Raw genomic sequence first — 17005 nt, 5'->3', positions numbered from 1 at the left:
CACAGCTGCTAATGTGTCTTTACAACTGGAAGTTATATAAAGTGTTTCAGTTTTCTTTTCTCGAGCAACAATCATGGCTCCCTTGTTCACTTTCCAAGAACCATCAACAAAGTTCACATTATGGCCTTCGTCATCGAGCTGTCCCACCGAGATCAGATTTCTTGTCAGTTTCGGTACATGCCTAACTTTGTTGATTTTCTAAACAAGTCCATTTGACATCTTCATCCGGACATCACCCATACCAATTATTTCCAACGGTTTTCCATCAGCCAGGAAAATTTTCTGTAATCGCCAACGATGTCATTATCGAATACATCACGATTACCAGTAGTGTGAAACGAAGCTCCTGAGTCCATAACCCAATAATCAACCGAGCTTTCCATGGATAGTAAAATAGCATCATGTACCTCCTCAATGACATCATTTGCATTATTCTTTGTTGACTTGTAATTCTTTTTCAAGTGACCGGTTTCACCACAATTCCAGCACTTCAAATTCTTTTCAAAGTTTCTTTTGTCTTTTCTATTTCTTGACTTGGACCTACCGCGCCATCGGTTAGAACTCGTTTCGCCACTCCTGCCCCTTCCTCTGTTCTCGAGATTTAGAGCATATCTCGTTGATGTTCCTTCACCCGAATCCATCCTGCGAACTTCTTCAGCAAGAATTTGATCACTGACATCATTGAATTGTAAATTTATTTTTCCAACAGAGTTGCTAACCGCTACCCGCATTGGTTCCTAAACATTTGGTAAATACGCCAAAAGAATAAGTGCACAAATATCATCATCAAAATTAATTTCAACTGATGTTAGCTGAGAAATAATCGTGTTGAACTCATTGATGTGTTTAGCCACCGAAGCACCTTCTCTCATTTTCAAGTTGAATAACTTTTTCATGAGATGCACTTTGTTGTTTGCTGATGGCTTCTCGTACATGTCCGATAAAATAGACATCATATCTTCTGTGGTTTTTGCCTATGCCACGTTATGTGCCACATTCTTCGTTAGGGTCAATCGTATCACACCTAACACATGTCAGTCAAGGAGCTCCCAATCATCACCCACCATTTTTTCCGGCTTCTTTCCTGATAGAGGTTGATGCAGCTTCTTGATATACAGATAATCTCTAATCTGTAACTGCCAGAATGAAAAATCCGTTATATCGAACTTGTTGATTCCCGGTCCCGATCCATCATCTCCGGCCATCACTTCTCTAGCTTTAGCAAAAAATCTAAAAAATCTTTTCCGATGTGGAAATCAGACAAGGCTGGAACCACAGAGCATACTCAGAATTCTTAAGTATTTTCACAAGAAGGCTCTGATACCAGTTGTTGGGGTTAATTACACCGAAACGATGGCGACCATGATGATAATATAGTACCCAAAAATTCGGAATAAAATAATCAACAAGAACACAAAGATTTACGCGGTTCACCCAAGATAGGCCACGTCCACGGAGCTACTTCAAATCTTTTATAATAGGAGAAATATTACAACAAGTGTATACAATAATACACGAAATATCTCACACTCCCAACTCGAGTATAACCGAGAAAATATTTTCTCTAACTCACAAGAAAGCCTCACACTTAAGAAAAAAAACTCTTGTTTTTCTTTGCACAATGCTGAAAATCTTGTTGGGATGAATCTAAATGAAGTTGGAAGCTACCTATTTATAGGTGCAAAACATGGTGTGAACCCATACATTTTTTTCCACCAAATACAGCAGCCTAGTCGATAATGGTTTGCTACATGTTTTGCTTGAATTTTTCTTCACCAACCATCCACCTAACATAGGTCACCATGTTAGCCCAAGAAACGAGAAGTGGAAATGTAACGGCCCAGATTCGACGGCTGTACTCACTGTATCAAGACGATTCTTTCCAGCGTGCTTATGTCCTCACTCACACGTACCATAGGAAACTTCCCAAGAGGTCACCCATTCCAAAATTTCCCCAAGTCAAGCATGCTTAACTTTGGAATTCTTACGTGATGAGTTACCGAAAAGATGATACACTTTCTTGATATGAGTAGTACATATCAAATCTTTTAATCCCTCTTCAACTGTACAGTCCATTACATTTAACAGTCTCAGAATCCCTCTCATTCCGGTGTAGGATCGGTTTATCCATGTTCCCTCCACCTAGAAGCCTACCAGGAGTCGCTCATTGTCCGTTCAACCTCATGGCACCGGCGATCACCCCCCGCCCTCTTCGGCCCCGGGCCTCACATGCCCACCAGCTTCCGCTTGGTCGTCCCGAACCATACCGTACTAAGAGAGGTCGGCTCTGATACTAACTGTAACGCCCCTGATTCAACGACTGTCCTCACTGTACCAAGACAGGTCTTTCTAGCGTGCTTATGTCCTCACTCACACGCTCCCCAGGAAACTCCCAGGAGGTCACCCATCCCAGAATTTCCCCAAGTCAAGCACGCTTAAATTTGGAGTTCTTATATGATGAGCTACCGAAAAGAAGATGCACCTTCTTGATATGAGTATTACCTATCAAATCTTTTAAGCCCTCTTCAACTGCACAGTCCCACACCTAAACAGTTTCTGAATCCCTCTCTTTCCGGTGGAAGATCGGTTTATCCATGTTCCCTCCGCCTAGAAGCCTGCCAGAAGCCGCTCATTGTCCGTGCAATCTCATGTCACCGTCGATCACCCCCCCGTCCTCTTCGGCCCCAGGCCTCACATGCCCACCAGCTTCTGCTTGGTTAGTCCTCGAACCACACCTTACTCGGAGAGGTCGGCTCCGATACCAACTGTAACGCCCCAAATTCGACGACTGTCCTCACTGTATCAAGACGGGTCTTTCCAGCGTGCTTATGTCCTCACTCACACGCACCCTGAGAAACTTCCCAGGGGGGTCACCCATCTCAGAATTGCCCCAAGTCAAGCACGCTTAACTTTGGAGTTCTTATATGATGAGCTACCGAAAAAAATCTTTTTTTCGGTAGCTCATCACATAAGAACTCCAAAGTTAAGCGTGCTTGACCTTAGATTTTTTCGGTAGCTCATCACATAAGAACTCCAAAGTTAAGCGTGCTTGACCTTCTTTTTGGTAGCTCATCACATAAGAACTGCAAAGTTAAGCGTGCTTGACTTGGGGCAATTCTGGGATGGTGACCCCTTGGGAAGTTTCTTAGGGTGCGTGTGAGTGAGGACATAAGGACGCTGTAAAGACTCGTCTTGGTACAGTGAGGACAGTCTTCGAATCTGGGGCGTTATATAAATAATGGATGTATTATTGATACAATTAGGGCTTGGTCTCGGACCAGAATTTTGCATGAACTCCAAATTGTCATCTACCTGGTCATAATGCTTATCGAGATGATCAGGGCAGACCAGTCGAGCAATATGATAAATTTTATCGAGTGAAGTCCCAAATATTTATGGTGGTGAGTAGACAGTACTGATTTAAATATCAGATAAGTTGTAACGCTATACTTATGATGTCCTCTAGTTTATGTTAGTTTGTGCAAATTCGAAGCTGACTGTTGTCCGACTGTACTGAACCAGTTTGAAGTACCGGGTTCACTAGACCTTACCCGAAGCATATTTTTATATATATCTAAACATTTTGAATAATTTACTTAGAAATTTTGAATCCCATCAATACAAAAATTGTATGTTAAAGAGAGAAAAATACTAATGTAATGTAAAGAGGAAAAATATATTTCATGACGATTTAGTTTTATGTTAGAAGAAATTGTTCTTTGTATATAAATAACATGCTCGAGTTAAATATAATATAATTTATCTGATATAATATGTTAAGTGCGACAATATACAAATATAAGTGAATGTGCCTAACTCGATCTCAAACAAACTGCAAATAATAACTCCAAATTGTCAATGTAACATGAAATTCCACATTATCTATCATATTATAATTCAATTTTAATATAATTATAGTGGTGTGATTTGTTTTGATTTAACTTGGTATCAAATTTACGCTTATATCTTATTAAGAGATGTGTATGCCAGTTGACATTATAATGCTAGTGTAGCATATACTGCTTAAATATTTTTTTAAAAGCTATTTTTCGGAAATACTCAAACACATGCATGCAATAAAAGCAGTTCATAATAAAAATAACTGCAGTTAATTAAATTTTAAAATGAAATCAATCTTCTAGTATGCTGTTTTAAAAGAACTCAACGTCTGTCAAAATCATCAATGGAAAAATGCAAGGTGCTCGGGTTAACGTGCCCACACCCAACTCCGCCTACTCAATCTTCAGCGCCTCTAGTCTCCACATCATCATGCTCACCTGCATCAATCACACTTAGTGAGTCTAATGACTTAACACACCTGAACTGCAATAGCAAGTATATATACATAACATGCAACCGTGAGAAATATTGTAATTAAAATACACTTCATTATCTCAAAAGCGAAAGCATAAACATGACATGACAAAGCATAAACGAGTCCATATCGCATCATATCAACATATACGTGTTCAATTTTCTTTATTTGAATTCCGTTCATTAGTTGTAACTTTCGTATCAGCTCTAGTCGATGGATCCATCTACGTATAATCGCGGTATCCGACGGCGGTGATATTAATCGAGCAAAACTTGCACAGTAAAATACCCAATAAAATATGATTTTGTATGCTCAAAATGTAATCGCAAGTGCACGATGTCAAGTAATAATATAGTGTATATGAATACGAGTATCGTTCCACTGAGAACTGTGTTTAACAATTATTATTTCAGTTATTCAAACTTTAGCGACGAAATTGGTTTGATTGCTTTATGACTAATAAAATGCAGGAAAATTTATATAAACAAGTTCAAAGATTAAATGATGAAACAAGAATGCTAAATCGAGTGATTAAATTTCAACTGATAAAAGAATTTGTTGGGAATTCTGGTTCACCTACCCCTTTTTAATTAATTAATTTGTTCGATTGTGTTCTACGCTTCCGACAGGATTTCCTATTCAATTGAACACACTCTCTCGAGCTATGCCAAACTAATTCACTCAATGAAGTAATTAAATATCTTTAATTATTTATCAAGAATGAATCGCATTTCGATTGATGAAATCCCCTAGTTTTCGACCCTAAGGACTATGACTATCGGCACGTATCCAATTTCATATATCTATGCAAATTGTAGATCCGCGAATTATACTACTCGTTCCTATCACAAGTTATTCTCTCGAACTCACTCGCGATATAAAATAGTCGTTAAAGTTAGCTACGCTCAACGACACAATGAAAATCGTAGAACAATCAAGAATAAATCACAAATCGAAATATAAACTAACAACTAAAAGTTTGGGGTAGGATCCCCTTTTATCCCAACAAATATAAAAGTTAGCTACTAGAATTCATAGTTAAAAGAAGCAAAACAATGTTTAAACAAAGGAAAATAAACTAGAAATACTAGGCGTGACGGAATCTGCGAAGAACAAAGCCCGGAAATCGTCGAATCTTCAATCCAAGTGCAAAAGCTCTCCCAAAACTCCTCCTTCTCTCGAAAATATGTCTGAATCCCCTCCAAAAGTCGACCAATCTCCTTTCCATAGCAACCCCCATCCAAAATAAGGTAAGAAAATCGCCCTGATGAGATTTGGAAGGTGAGATAAATGGTCTGCAACGTACGAGTTGAACTGGCCCTGATGTGTTTGGAAGGCGAGATTCTCATCCATTTTATCATTCGTCGTTCGCCGGCGGGGTTGTGGGGGTAGAAGGCGTGGGACGGCAGTGCGGGAGCCACCAGCTCCCTCCTCCCGCTCGGGGAAGTCGACACGGCGTTTCGCTCTTTTCTTTCGCTCATCCTCAACAGAAATAGGCTTCATCGGTTGAAGCCACTCCTCGTCGTCCCGGAACTGAACCCCTGCCCGGGCACATAATTCTGAGATAATTGTCGGGAAGAAAAGCCCGATATGGCTGTTGCGGGCACTCAACATGATCTGCGCCGATATGAGTTTTCCCACATTGATGTGGTATCCTTGTCCCAATGCAAACAGTAGCACCGCTCGCTCTTTCTGAACCTCGCTCTTGTGCGAGACGGGCATCATCCGACGGGCTACAAACAAATACCACAAGGCAGCCTCAGTCTTCAAGTACCTCTCCTCAAAACAGCTCGGCGGTCCGCCCACCGGCTTCCACATTGCGCCCGGATAACACAAGGTCTCAATAATTAAATCATAGTTTGGCTCCACAACCAATGCCTGGTAGTTTGAGTCGTCCACTTCCGCGGTTTCTAAAAGGGCATTGAGTGTGGCAGAATTAAATGGCACAAGCTTCCCTCGAACGAATGCCCGACCGTCATCTCGCTCACCGGCATTCGCGTAGAATTCACGAACCACCGATACCACAGCCGGCTTAGGTGGCTCACTAAATTTCTCCCACCCACGTCTCCCCAAGTCAATAAGGGTCGGGACGTATCTATCATCAGTTGTACGGCGAAATCCCCTTTCGGGAATGGGGTTGCGGTGAATTTTACCATGCTCAAATCGCTCCCTAGCCGCCTCATTCACAAAACGATGTTTATCAAATGACGAAGACGAAGAGGAGGAGCCGGGGTTACCTTTTTGTCTCTTGGGAGCCATAGTCGTGGATGAGAGAGATGGTGGGTGAATCGGAGAAGATGACCGGAGTGATGACGTCTCTAGTTTCCCGAAGAGGAGTGTTCCACCTTGCCGAAATTTTTAGTAAGGATTGAGGTTCCTGCACCAAGAAATCGAAAAGGGGGTGAGGGAAAGTTAGGGATTTGGGGAGGAATGTGTGAAGAGTGTGTGCAGAATGAGAGAGGGGAGAAGGAATTCGCGCATATAAAGTAGGCGCGCTCGGGCGGTAGAAAACTACCGCTCGAGCGCGACCTTCTCTGTTTTAATTTTTTCAAATGTGTGCGTGCGCGCTCGGGCGGTAGAAAACTACCGCTCGAGCGCCAACCTCTCGAGATGAAATCACCCAAAGTAGACGTCCGCGCTCGGGCGGTAGAAAACTACCGCTCGAGCGCCGACTGTTCTGCCAATTTTTCAAATTTTTTTTTTTCTATCTTTTTCTTATTTTTTTTTTATAACAAAAATTAAGAACAAGAAACGAGAAGAACAATAAATACGAATAAGGATGACAATAATTAAAATTGAATTAAATGCAAGATAAGGGAAAAAGAATAGTTCTCAATTTATAGTCGAGAGCTTGACTGTCGGTCTGTCTCAGTTCGGATTATCTTGGAACCGTGTGATTCCAAGTTGTGGCTCAACTGTGCCACCCATGTAGTGCTTGAGGCGCTGGGCATTGACCGTGAATGTCCCGTCCTTCCCATCTTTCAATTCGACAGCCCCCGATGGATAAACTTTCGAGATCACGAATGGACCGGACCATCGCGACTTCAATTTACCGGGAAACAAGCGCAACCGGGAGTTGTAGAGCAGAACACTTTCACCCACTTTAAATTCTCTCTCGATGATTCTCTTGTCATGAGCCTTTTTGGTTTTCTCCTTGTAAGACAGTGCAAGATCATAGGCCAAATTTCGGAATTCCTCCAACTGGTCCAATTGAAGCAACCGCTGTTCACCTGCATCAGTAAAATTTAAGTTTAGCGCTTTTGTGGCCCAGTATGCTCGATGCTCTAACTCAACAGGTAGATGACATGCTTTACCAAACAAAAGCCTATACGGTGTAGTGCCTATAGGTGTTTTAAAAGCAGTCCTATACGCCCAAAGAGCATCGTCTAACCTCACCGACCAATCTTTCCTACTGACACCTACTACTTTCTCCAAAATTCGCTTAATCTCACGATTCGACACTTCCACTTGACCACTCGTCTGTGGGTGATAAGGGGTAGAGATTTTATGTGTGACACCATATTTGCTCAAAAGTTTTTCAAAGAGTTTGTTGCAAAAATGAGTGCCACTATCACTAATGATTGCTCGTGGTGTTCCAAATCGGTTAAAAATGTTTTTCTTTAAAAATTTTAGGACCACTTGAGCATCATTAGTGGCATATGCTTCCGCCTCTACCCACTTAGACACATAATCCACCGCAACCAAAATGTATTTTTTCGTGAAAGAACTAGGAAACGGTCCCATAAAGTCTATCCCCCACACATCAAAAATCTCACACTCGATGATATTATTTAAAGGCATTTCGTGACGGTTAGAGATGTTACCTGATCGCTGGCATTTATCACAATGTAGCACATAAGAACGAGCATCTTTGAAAAGAGTTGGCCAATAAAAACCACATTCAAGTACCTTGGATGCCGTCCTTGTTGATCCGAAGTGACCACCTACCTCACGGTCATGGCAATGGTTGAGAATTTGATCAAACTCTTCCTCCGCAACACACCGTCTTATCATGGCATCTGCACAAATTTTGAACAAGAAAGGTTCCTCCCAAAAATAATATTTCACGTCCGAAAAGAATTTCTTTCTTTGGTGAAATGTTAGATTTGGAGGAGGTGAGCCTGTAACAAGAAAATTCGCAAAATTTGCATACCATGGACAATTTTTCACCTCAAACAACTGCTCATCCGGAAACCAATCATTAATTGCATCAGTCACACAATCATTACTGATAAATTCTAATCTAGACAAATGATCTGCAACCACATTTTCAACACCCTTCTTATCTTTTATTTCCAAATCAAATTCTTGCAATAATAAAATCCACCGAAGTAAGCGTGGCTTTGCATCTTTCTTTACAAGTAAATATTTAAGGGCAGAGTGATCAGTAAACACAATTACTTTCGACAAAACAAGATAAGCATGAAACTTGTCAAGTGCAAACACTACTGCAAGTAACTCTTTTTCGGTGGTGGCATAATTCAATTGTGCTTCATCTAGAGTCCTACTTGCATAGTATATGGTGTGAAATACCTTGTTTTGTCTTTGTCCGAGGACAGCACCTACCGCAGTATCGCTAGCATCGCACATGATCTCGAAGGGCAGTTCCCAATCCGGTGCTACCAAGACAGGAGCCGTCACCAAGCGCTCCTTCAACTTCTCGTATGCCTGCAAACAATCAGAATTAAAGTCAAATGGCACATCTTTCATAAGTAAGGAAGATAGAGGTTTGGCAACTTTAGAAAAATCTTTGATAAAACGCCGGTAAAAACCGGCGTGGCCTAGAAAACTTCTAACTCCCTTTATGGACGCCGGAGGTGGTAAGTTCTTAATAACTTCAACTTTTGCCTTGTCCACCTCTATTCCGTCCCCCGAAACCTTGTGCCCTAGGACAATTCCCTCTTGTACCATAAAGTGGCATTTTTCCCAATTAAGTACCAATTGCGTCTCCTCGCATCTCTTCAACACCACCGTCAGATTCTGCAAGCAATTATCAAAAGAAGAGCCAAATATCGAGAAGTCATCCATAAATATCTCAAAAAAAGTTTCTATCATATCATGGAATATAGCAGTCATGCAACGTTGAAATGTGGCAGGGGCATTACAAAGACCAAACGGCATGCGGCGAAAAGCAAAAGTGCCGTAAGGACAAGTGAAAGTGGTTTTCTCTTGGTCCTCCGGCGCAATCATAATTTGGTTGTACCCCGAATACCCATCCAAAAAGCAATAAAACTCATGACCCGCTAACCTCTCAAGCATTTGATCAATGAAGGGAAGGGGAAAGTGGTCTTTACGGGTGGCATCATTTAGTTTCCTATAGTCAATGCACACACGCCATCCCGTAACTGTCCTAGTGGGTATCAATTCATTATTTTCATTTGTGATAACAGTAATCCCACCTTTCTTTGGCACACATTGAACAGGACTTACCCATGCACTATCAGATATAGGATAGATAATACCTGCATCGAGAAGCTTAATCGTTTCAGCTTTCACTACCTCTTGCATCTTAGGATTCAATCTTCGCTGAGGTTGCACAAGAGGTGAGTACTTCTCTTCCATCAAGATCTTATGCATGCAGACTGATGGATTGATCCCTTTGATATCCGCCACCTTCCATGCAAATGCACCCTTGTGCGCTTTCAAAACTTCCAACAGCTTGTCCTCCATCACATCTGTCAAAGCAGCAAAAATAATGACAGGTAAAGTGTTATCCTCACCTAGGTACACGTACTTGAGGTGTGGAGGCAACGGCTTCAGCTCAAGTGTTGGGGGATCCTCGATGCTTGACCTTTGAGGAGTCAAATCTCTTCGTTCTCCTAGATCCTCCAGTCGCATCCTCATTGGCCTTCTCCATGGTTGGTTGGCATTAAAGTGTGCCACAATTTCAGCTCTTTCCTCATCCAATTCTTCTTCTCCCACTTCAGTATCGATCGTGGCTTCCAAAGGGTCCCTAAGAGCATCCTGCACATAGTTAGACGCAAGAGAGTCAAAAGCATCAATTCGAAAACAACTATCAGAATGCAGTGTGTGCTTAAGTGCATCAAAAACATCAAAAGTAATCTCTTCGTCGCCCACTCTCAATCGCAACTTCCCATCTTGCACATCAATCAGTGCCTTGCCAGTCGCAAGGAACGGTCTACCCAAAATCAGAGGCATCTCCTCATCCTCCTCCATGTCAAGCACCACGAAGTCCGCAGGAAAGATAAACTTGTCCACTTTCACTAGCACATCCTCAATCACTCCGCGGGGGTACTTGACAGACCTGTCAGCCAGTTGTAAAGACATCCTCGTCGGCTTAGGCTCTCCTAATCCGAGTTTCCTGAAAACAGATAAGGGCATCAGATTAATACTTGCACCAAGATCACACAACGCTTTACGAAAAACAACATCACCAATCATGCAAGGGATAGAAAAGCTCCCTGGGTCTTTTAGCTTCGGTGGGATTTTGTTTTGCACCAAAGCAGAGCAACTCTCAGTCAAGTTCACTGTCATGTGATCCTCCATTTTTCGCTTGTTAGCTAAGATGTCCTTCAAGAATTTGGCATAACTAGGCATTTGCATTAAAGCATCGGCAAAAGGGATATTAATGTGCAATTTTTTAAATACCTCTAAAAACTTACCGAATTGTGCATCTAGTTTTGCCTTTTTTAATGCTGCAGGAAAAGACGGAGGAATAACAATCTTAGGATGTGCTGTGGGTGCTGGTGTAAAGTTAGGTGACTTACCTTTTGACGCCTCAGCCTGCTCATCCGGTACTTGGCGTTTCTCCTTCTCTCTAGGCTCCAAAATCTTTCCACTCCTCAACTCAATGGCCTTCACTTGCTCTTTTGGATTAGTTTCGGTGTTGCTTGGCAAGGTGCCCGGCTCTCGACTTGCTATCATCTTGGCCAACTGTCCGATTTGATTCTCGAGCCCCTTTATTGATGCATCTTGGTTTTGGAGTCGAGTTTCAGTGGATGAGATAAACTTAGTCATCATTTGTTCCAAGTTGGACTTTTCTTCTCTAGGAGGATCGGATCTATACATCGGTTGTTTCCCATATTGTTGTCCTCCTTGCGGCCTATTATGACTGTTTTGACCGCCCCATGAGAAGTTGGGATGTTGCCTCCACCCAGGATTATATGTGTTCGAGTAAGGGTCATTCCTTGGGCGGTTTTGGACTCCCACTTGATTCACCGGTGCCTCATCTTGCACATAGAAGGGATTTCCATCTTGACAGTCTTTCACATAGTGTTCCCCTCCACACTTTTCACAGAATATCTCTTGAAGGCGCATCGCCGTGCCACCCACATTCAAGCTATCAAGTTTCCTGTTTAAAGCATCAAGTTGCGCAGTAATAGCAGAAAACTCAGTTACCTGGTGAACTCCTACACTTCTCCGCTGGTTGTTTCTGTCAGATTGGGGATGATAACTGCTAGCAGCCATCTCCTCCAACAACTCATATCCTTCTTCCGCAGTCTTCCTCAACAGGTTCCCACACGCAGCAACATCTATCATAGTACGGTTAGGAGTAAGCAAACCGTAATAGAAAGTTTGAACAACTAACCCAAGTGGTAGCTCATGATGTGGGCATCTTCATAGTAGGTCCTTGAAGCGTTCCCATGCCTCATATAAAGATTCTTGATCGAATTGAGCAAATGTTGTGATGTCTGCCCGCAGCTTCATGGTCTTCGATGGAGGAAAGTATTTGATAAGAAACGCCTTCGCCATGTCCTCCCATGTAGTGATTGAGCCTACAGGTAAACAATTCAACCAAGCTTTAGCTTTATCACGCAAAGAGAAGGGAAATAAACGCAGTCTAACAGCATCATCAGAAACTCCGTTAAATTTAAAAGTATCGCAAATCTCAAGAAAATCCGCGATGTGTGTGTTTGGATCGTCCACAGCAGTTCCTCCAAATTGGACGGTGTTCTGAATCATCTGAATAATGGCTGGTTTGATCTCGAATTGGTTTGCTCGCACAATCGGCCTCACAATGCTGGGGCGTGCACCATCCAAAGAAGGCTGGGCATACTCTAACATAGGAATCCGGCGTGGCATCTCAATTTGTCTCTCGTTTTGGCGCATCGCCTCCTGCTCTTGTTCGTGCCTCTCCATCAGTTCCTTGAGTCTTTGCTGTTGTCTTCGCCTGCGGAAAGTCCTTTCAATTTCAGGGTCACACTCAAGCTCCAAGTCAAGTGACTTTGGCATGCACCGAAAGAGATATCTGAAATAAGATATGGAGTGTTAGTTCAATAAAAATAAAATACACTAAAGAAAATAACTAAAAATATAATTGTAAATTAACAGTCCCCGGCAACGGCGCCAAAATCTTGATCGAGCAAAACTTGCACAGTAAAATACCCAATAAAATATGATTTTGTATGCTCAAAATGTAATCGCAAGTGCACGATGTCAAGTAATAATATAGTGTATATGAATACGAGTATCGTTCCACTGAGGACTGTGTTTAACAATTATTATTTCAGTTATTCAAACTTTAGCGACGAAATTGGTTTGATTGCTTTATGACTAATAAAATGCAGGAAAATTTAAATAAACAAGTTCAAAGATTAAATGATGAAACAAGAATGCTAAATCGATTGATTAAATTTCAACTGATAAAAGAATTTGTTGGGAATTCTGGTTCACCTACCCCTTTTAATTAATTAATTTGTTCGATTGTGTTCTACGCTTCCGACAGGATTTCCTATTCAATTGAACACACTCTCTCGAGCTATGCCAAACTAATTCACTCAATGAAGTAATTAAATATCTTTAATTATTTATCAAGAATGAATCGCATTTCGATTGATGAAATCCCCTAGTTTTCGACCCTAAGGACTATGACTATCGGCACGTATCCAATTTCATATATCTATGCAAATTGTAGATCCGCGAATTATACTACTCGCTCCTATCACAAGTTATTCTCTCGAACTCACTCGCGATATAAAATAGTCGTTAAAGTTAGCTACGCTCAACGACACAATGAAAATCGTAGAACAATCAAGAATAAATCACAAATCGAAATATAAACTAACAACTAAAAGTTTGGGGTAGGATCCCCTTTTATCCCAACAAATATAAAAGTTAGCTACTAGAATTCATAGTTAAAATAAGCAAAACAATGTTTAAACAAAGGAAAATAAACTAGAAATACTAGGCGTGACGGAATCTGCGAAGAACAAAGCCCGGAATCGTCGAATCTTCAATCCAAGTGCAAAAGCTCTCCCAAAACTCCTCCTTCTCTCGAAAATATGTTTGAATCCCCTCAAAAGTCGACCAATCTCCTTTTCATAGCAACCCCCATCCAAAATAAGGTAAGAAAATCGCGTCCAGAATTTTCCAAAAATAAGCGGCGCTCAGGCGGTAGAAAAGTACCGCTCGAGCGCCACACTCTCTGTAAGTTCCCTCGGCTGGTGCGGCATTCGCGCTCGGGCGGTAGAAATATACCGCTCGAGCGCCGATAGTTCTGTCTCAGATGCACCTTCTCGCGCCCGGGCGGTAGAAAAGTACCGCCCGAGCGCCACATGTTCTGTAAGTTTCCTTCAGCTATTCACTTCTCGCGCCCGGGCGGTAGAAATGTACCGCTCGGGCGCCGCTTGTTCTGTCCAAATTCTCTAGCCTTACACTTTCGGCTCTGATTTTCGTTCTCCGATCATTTTCCTGCAAATTCATCACGCACTAGTGAGACACGACACAATGCAAATACTTACTATAAAATGAACAAAAAAACAAATGAAAAGCATGCATGCCCAACGAAAACACAACTAAAACTGACAGAATAAACATGTAAAAACACCACCTATCAGATATCATCGACATTATTACCATCCCCTGAGCCTTGGTCTTAAATGTTTGTGTTCGTATGAGTCACAACCAACTCCCTTCCTTCAAAAACATGTCATTGTATTCATCATTTATAAAAATCATGCATATGCGTAAATTTCCTTAAAATCAAGCATGCAACGTATTTTTCGTATTTCCATAAAAAGTCATGTTCGTTATAACATATACATTCAAAACATGTCAATTTGTGATCAGGGAGCTGCCATAACCGCTAACTCGACCCGGGTGCAAATGACCATTTTGCCCCTGGAAACCCTATTTGACCATTTTATCCCCGGACCTCAAAATTTCTACTCGAATCCAACCAAACTGGTCATTTTTCCTCTGGAAACCCCCTAATTGAACATTTTACCCCCGGACCTCAAAATTTCGACCCGAACCGAAGCCAACCAAACTCCTTAAAACACCTCAAAACATATTTATAATCATTTCCTACACGTAACCTCGAGCTCGTCCCGTAACTGTTCGTTTTAAAATTTGGACCAGGGTCCCGGTTTTAACCCGAATCAACCCGAAACTTAACCAAACTTTCCCAAATTTAAACCATGACTTAACCCACATGACAAGCCCTTAAACCACTTATTTCAGACCCACGAAAGCCCGCGACCAGCTGCTGGAATTTTCTACACGCAATAACAATCAAACCATAGTGCACCTAGCTCCCGATTTCTCGACCCTAGACCAAACTCCCTTGGACCAGCTCCTAGCCGACTATTCTAAGACCAAGACCGAACCAAGAGCCCCCCTCCTAGATGGACCAAACTCATGCCTACAGTCTCTGCACGATGGATCGCTCGAACACCTCAAACCATAATCTAGCTTGCTACATAACACATGATACCACCCAAGACATGCGTCCAGCGGCTCACGGACCATTCCAAGCCCCGACACGAACTCACCAAGGTCTGAACCACAGCCCGACTGAGCCCATGCATGCTTCCCTCGCCTACTTCGCACAACCTAACCGTCCCAAGCCTTAGAACGACGAGATGCAATCGGCCACCTGCAGGACGGGTTCTGCTCGACATTTCCAATCTGAATTCATGGTATACCTACTGTAGATCGCCCCTATCTCTCAAGCCATGGCAGTCCCTTACAAATCAAGATCAAGGCGTGAGAAATATGCAAGAATGTCCAACGTTTTCGCATTAAAGCTAAGCAAAACCGATGCATAATATATCATGCAAATACAATTCAACATACATAATATAGTGTGATCGATGAGAGAATAAGGGAATCGGGCATGCCTTTGCATCTAAGCACTAGAAGATTCGCACAAAAAACACGAGGGACGAACACCGGAGGGACGAGATCACAACTCTAACGATTTTTCCTTGAAGGTGGCAGCTCGAGTGGGGAGCTGCTGGACGAGGTGAGGGGCAGTCGAATGTAATGGGTTGAGGGGATAGGATTTTGGGGTAGGGTTTGATATAAAAAAGTTGTATGATGAGACCACAATAAAATAATTAAGAGGTGAAGAGTTTGGGTCCAATACCACTTAAAGTAGGCCCAATAAGCACAAAAACGCCATCGCAAAATTTTTCGTTTAGGTACGTTTTTTAAAATATTGTCTGAACCCTAAAAAAATCCTCTATTTTGCTAAAAACTGAATACCGGTTTAAAATATGATTCATCGCGTAAAAATACCTTAACAAGGACCATTTTCGAAAATCACCCTTATTAACATCATTTATTAAATAATTAAAAATATTATTTAATAAAAACATTTTTTCTTAATTGTCCTGGTCAAATAAGATTTTAAAAAATGATCTTTTTCATCGAGTGCATTGTCCCAAAGTTGGGGTCACAAGTATTTGATCGGAAGGTGGCAATTTATTTTTAAATTCAAATTTGACTAGGGTCGTGAACCCAAATGCCCTCAAAAGACAAAGTCATAGGAAAAAGAGCACATAAATCATAAATATAGAGCATAAAATATAATGGAAAATCTGAAATACATTCTTACCTCAATAAGAGACCTCTCGTAGGAATCCAGTTGCATCAAAGCCCGTTGACCATTTTCAGTTGAAAGAAACCTTGAGCAAATAACACTAAAATTCAAGTTCTGGACAAGTCCCTTAACAACTAGAAATCAAACAAACACAAAGCCTCAATGAACACAATCATATTGAGTTTATGAAAAAAGATTAATTTTTTAATGAGACACGATATTTTATTAAATACAAAAGCTTTTTATTAACATAAGCAGACTACTGATCCACTCACGACAAAAAACTAAACAAGACTCTGATCATCTCAACAATACACAAAAGTCCAATCTCTTAATAAATCTCTTCACTGGCCTCTTCAATGTTGTCAAGAAGTCTTATATTCCCCTCAAAGCACACAGACCAACATATGTCATGTACCACACCACTCTCCAAATAATTTTGCCCTCTTGCCAAGAAGATGTCCAAGATCCGTAGTAAATAAATCTTGTGTTGATCTCGGCACCACCCAAACCAATCTCAATTCTTCCAAAGCTCTATCCCACAAACCACTTGATGAGGAGTTTATGAAGAAAGATAAGTTCTGGAGGATAAACTCTTGATACATTCTAGAGAATAACTCTTGTTTAATTGTATTCATCCGATTGTGGATCGATCAATTCTCGTATGCTTCGATCATGTTAGGACCTTGATCAGTTTCGATAAACATTATTAAAAAACACATTATGACCTCGATCAATTCTTAGGAGAGAAAATTAATTTACAGATTCCTTGTGTAAGTGTTGTAAAAAATGCTTCTGCACTGCTATGTGCCCCCAAGGCTTTTTCTTCTTTCTCCAAAAGTACGACTTATCATCTTCAAAGAATCCAAGGACTCTCCTCCGTCACACAGTCATTACTCTGAACC

At 41.4% G+C, this 17005-nt stretch overlaps 1 protein-coding gene and 1 non-coding gene across 2 annotated transcripts in view; one reads left to right on the top strand and one right to left on the bottom strand.

The window, feature by feature from the left end:
• The first annotated feature begins 11873 nt into the window (after positions 1-11873).
• On the top strand, positions 11874-11979 carry LOC140828737 (small nucleolar RNA R71). Its single transcript, XR_012117304.1, has one exon. It is a non-coding gene; the product is annotated as a small nucleolar RNA R71 (small nucleolar RNA).
• A 1323-nt stretch (positions 11980-13302) lies between these two features.
• The window catches only part of LOC140827861 (serine/threonine-protein kinase ATM-like), a 53722-nt gene continuing 50019 nt past the window's right edge, over positions 13303-17005 (bottom strand). Inside the window, exons 32-33 of the mRNA XM_073190727.1 lie at positions 16116-16185; positions 13303-13966 (exon numbers count right to left, since the gene is read on the bottom strand). The gene's annotated coding sequence lies outside the window, so the exon portion shown is untranslated. The remainder of the gene's footprint in view (positions 13967-16115; positions 16186-17005) is intronic.

Source organism: Primulina eburnea, chromosome 3 (assembly GCF_022965805.1).
Source record: "Primulina eburnea isolate SZY01 chromosome 3, ASM2296580v1, whole genome shotgun sequence".
Lineage (NCBI taxonomy): Eukaryota > Viridiplantae > Streptophyta > Magnoliopsida > Lamiales > Gesneriaceae > Primulina > Primulina eburnea.
This window is presented reverse-complemented; position numbering and strand designations above follow the sequence as displayed.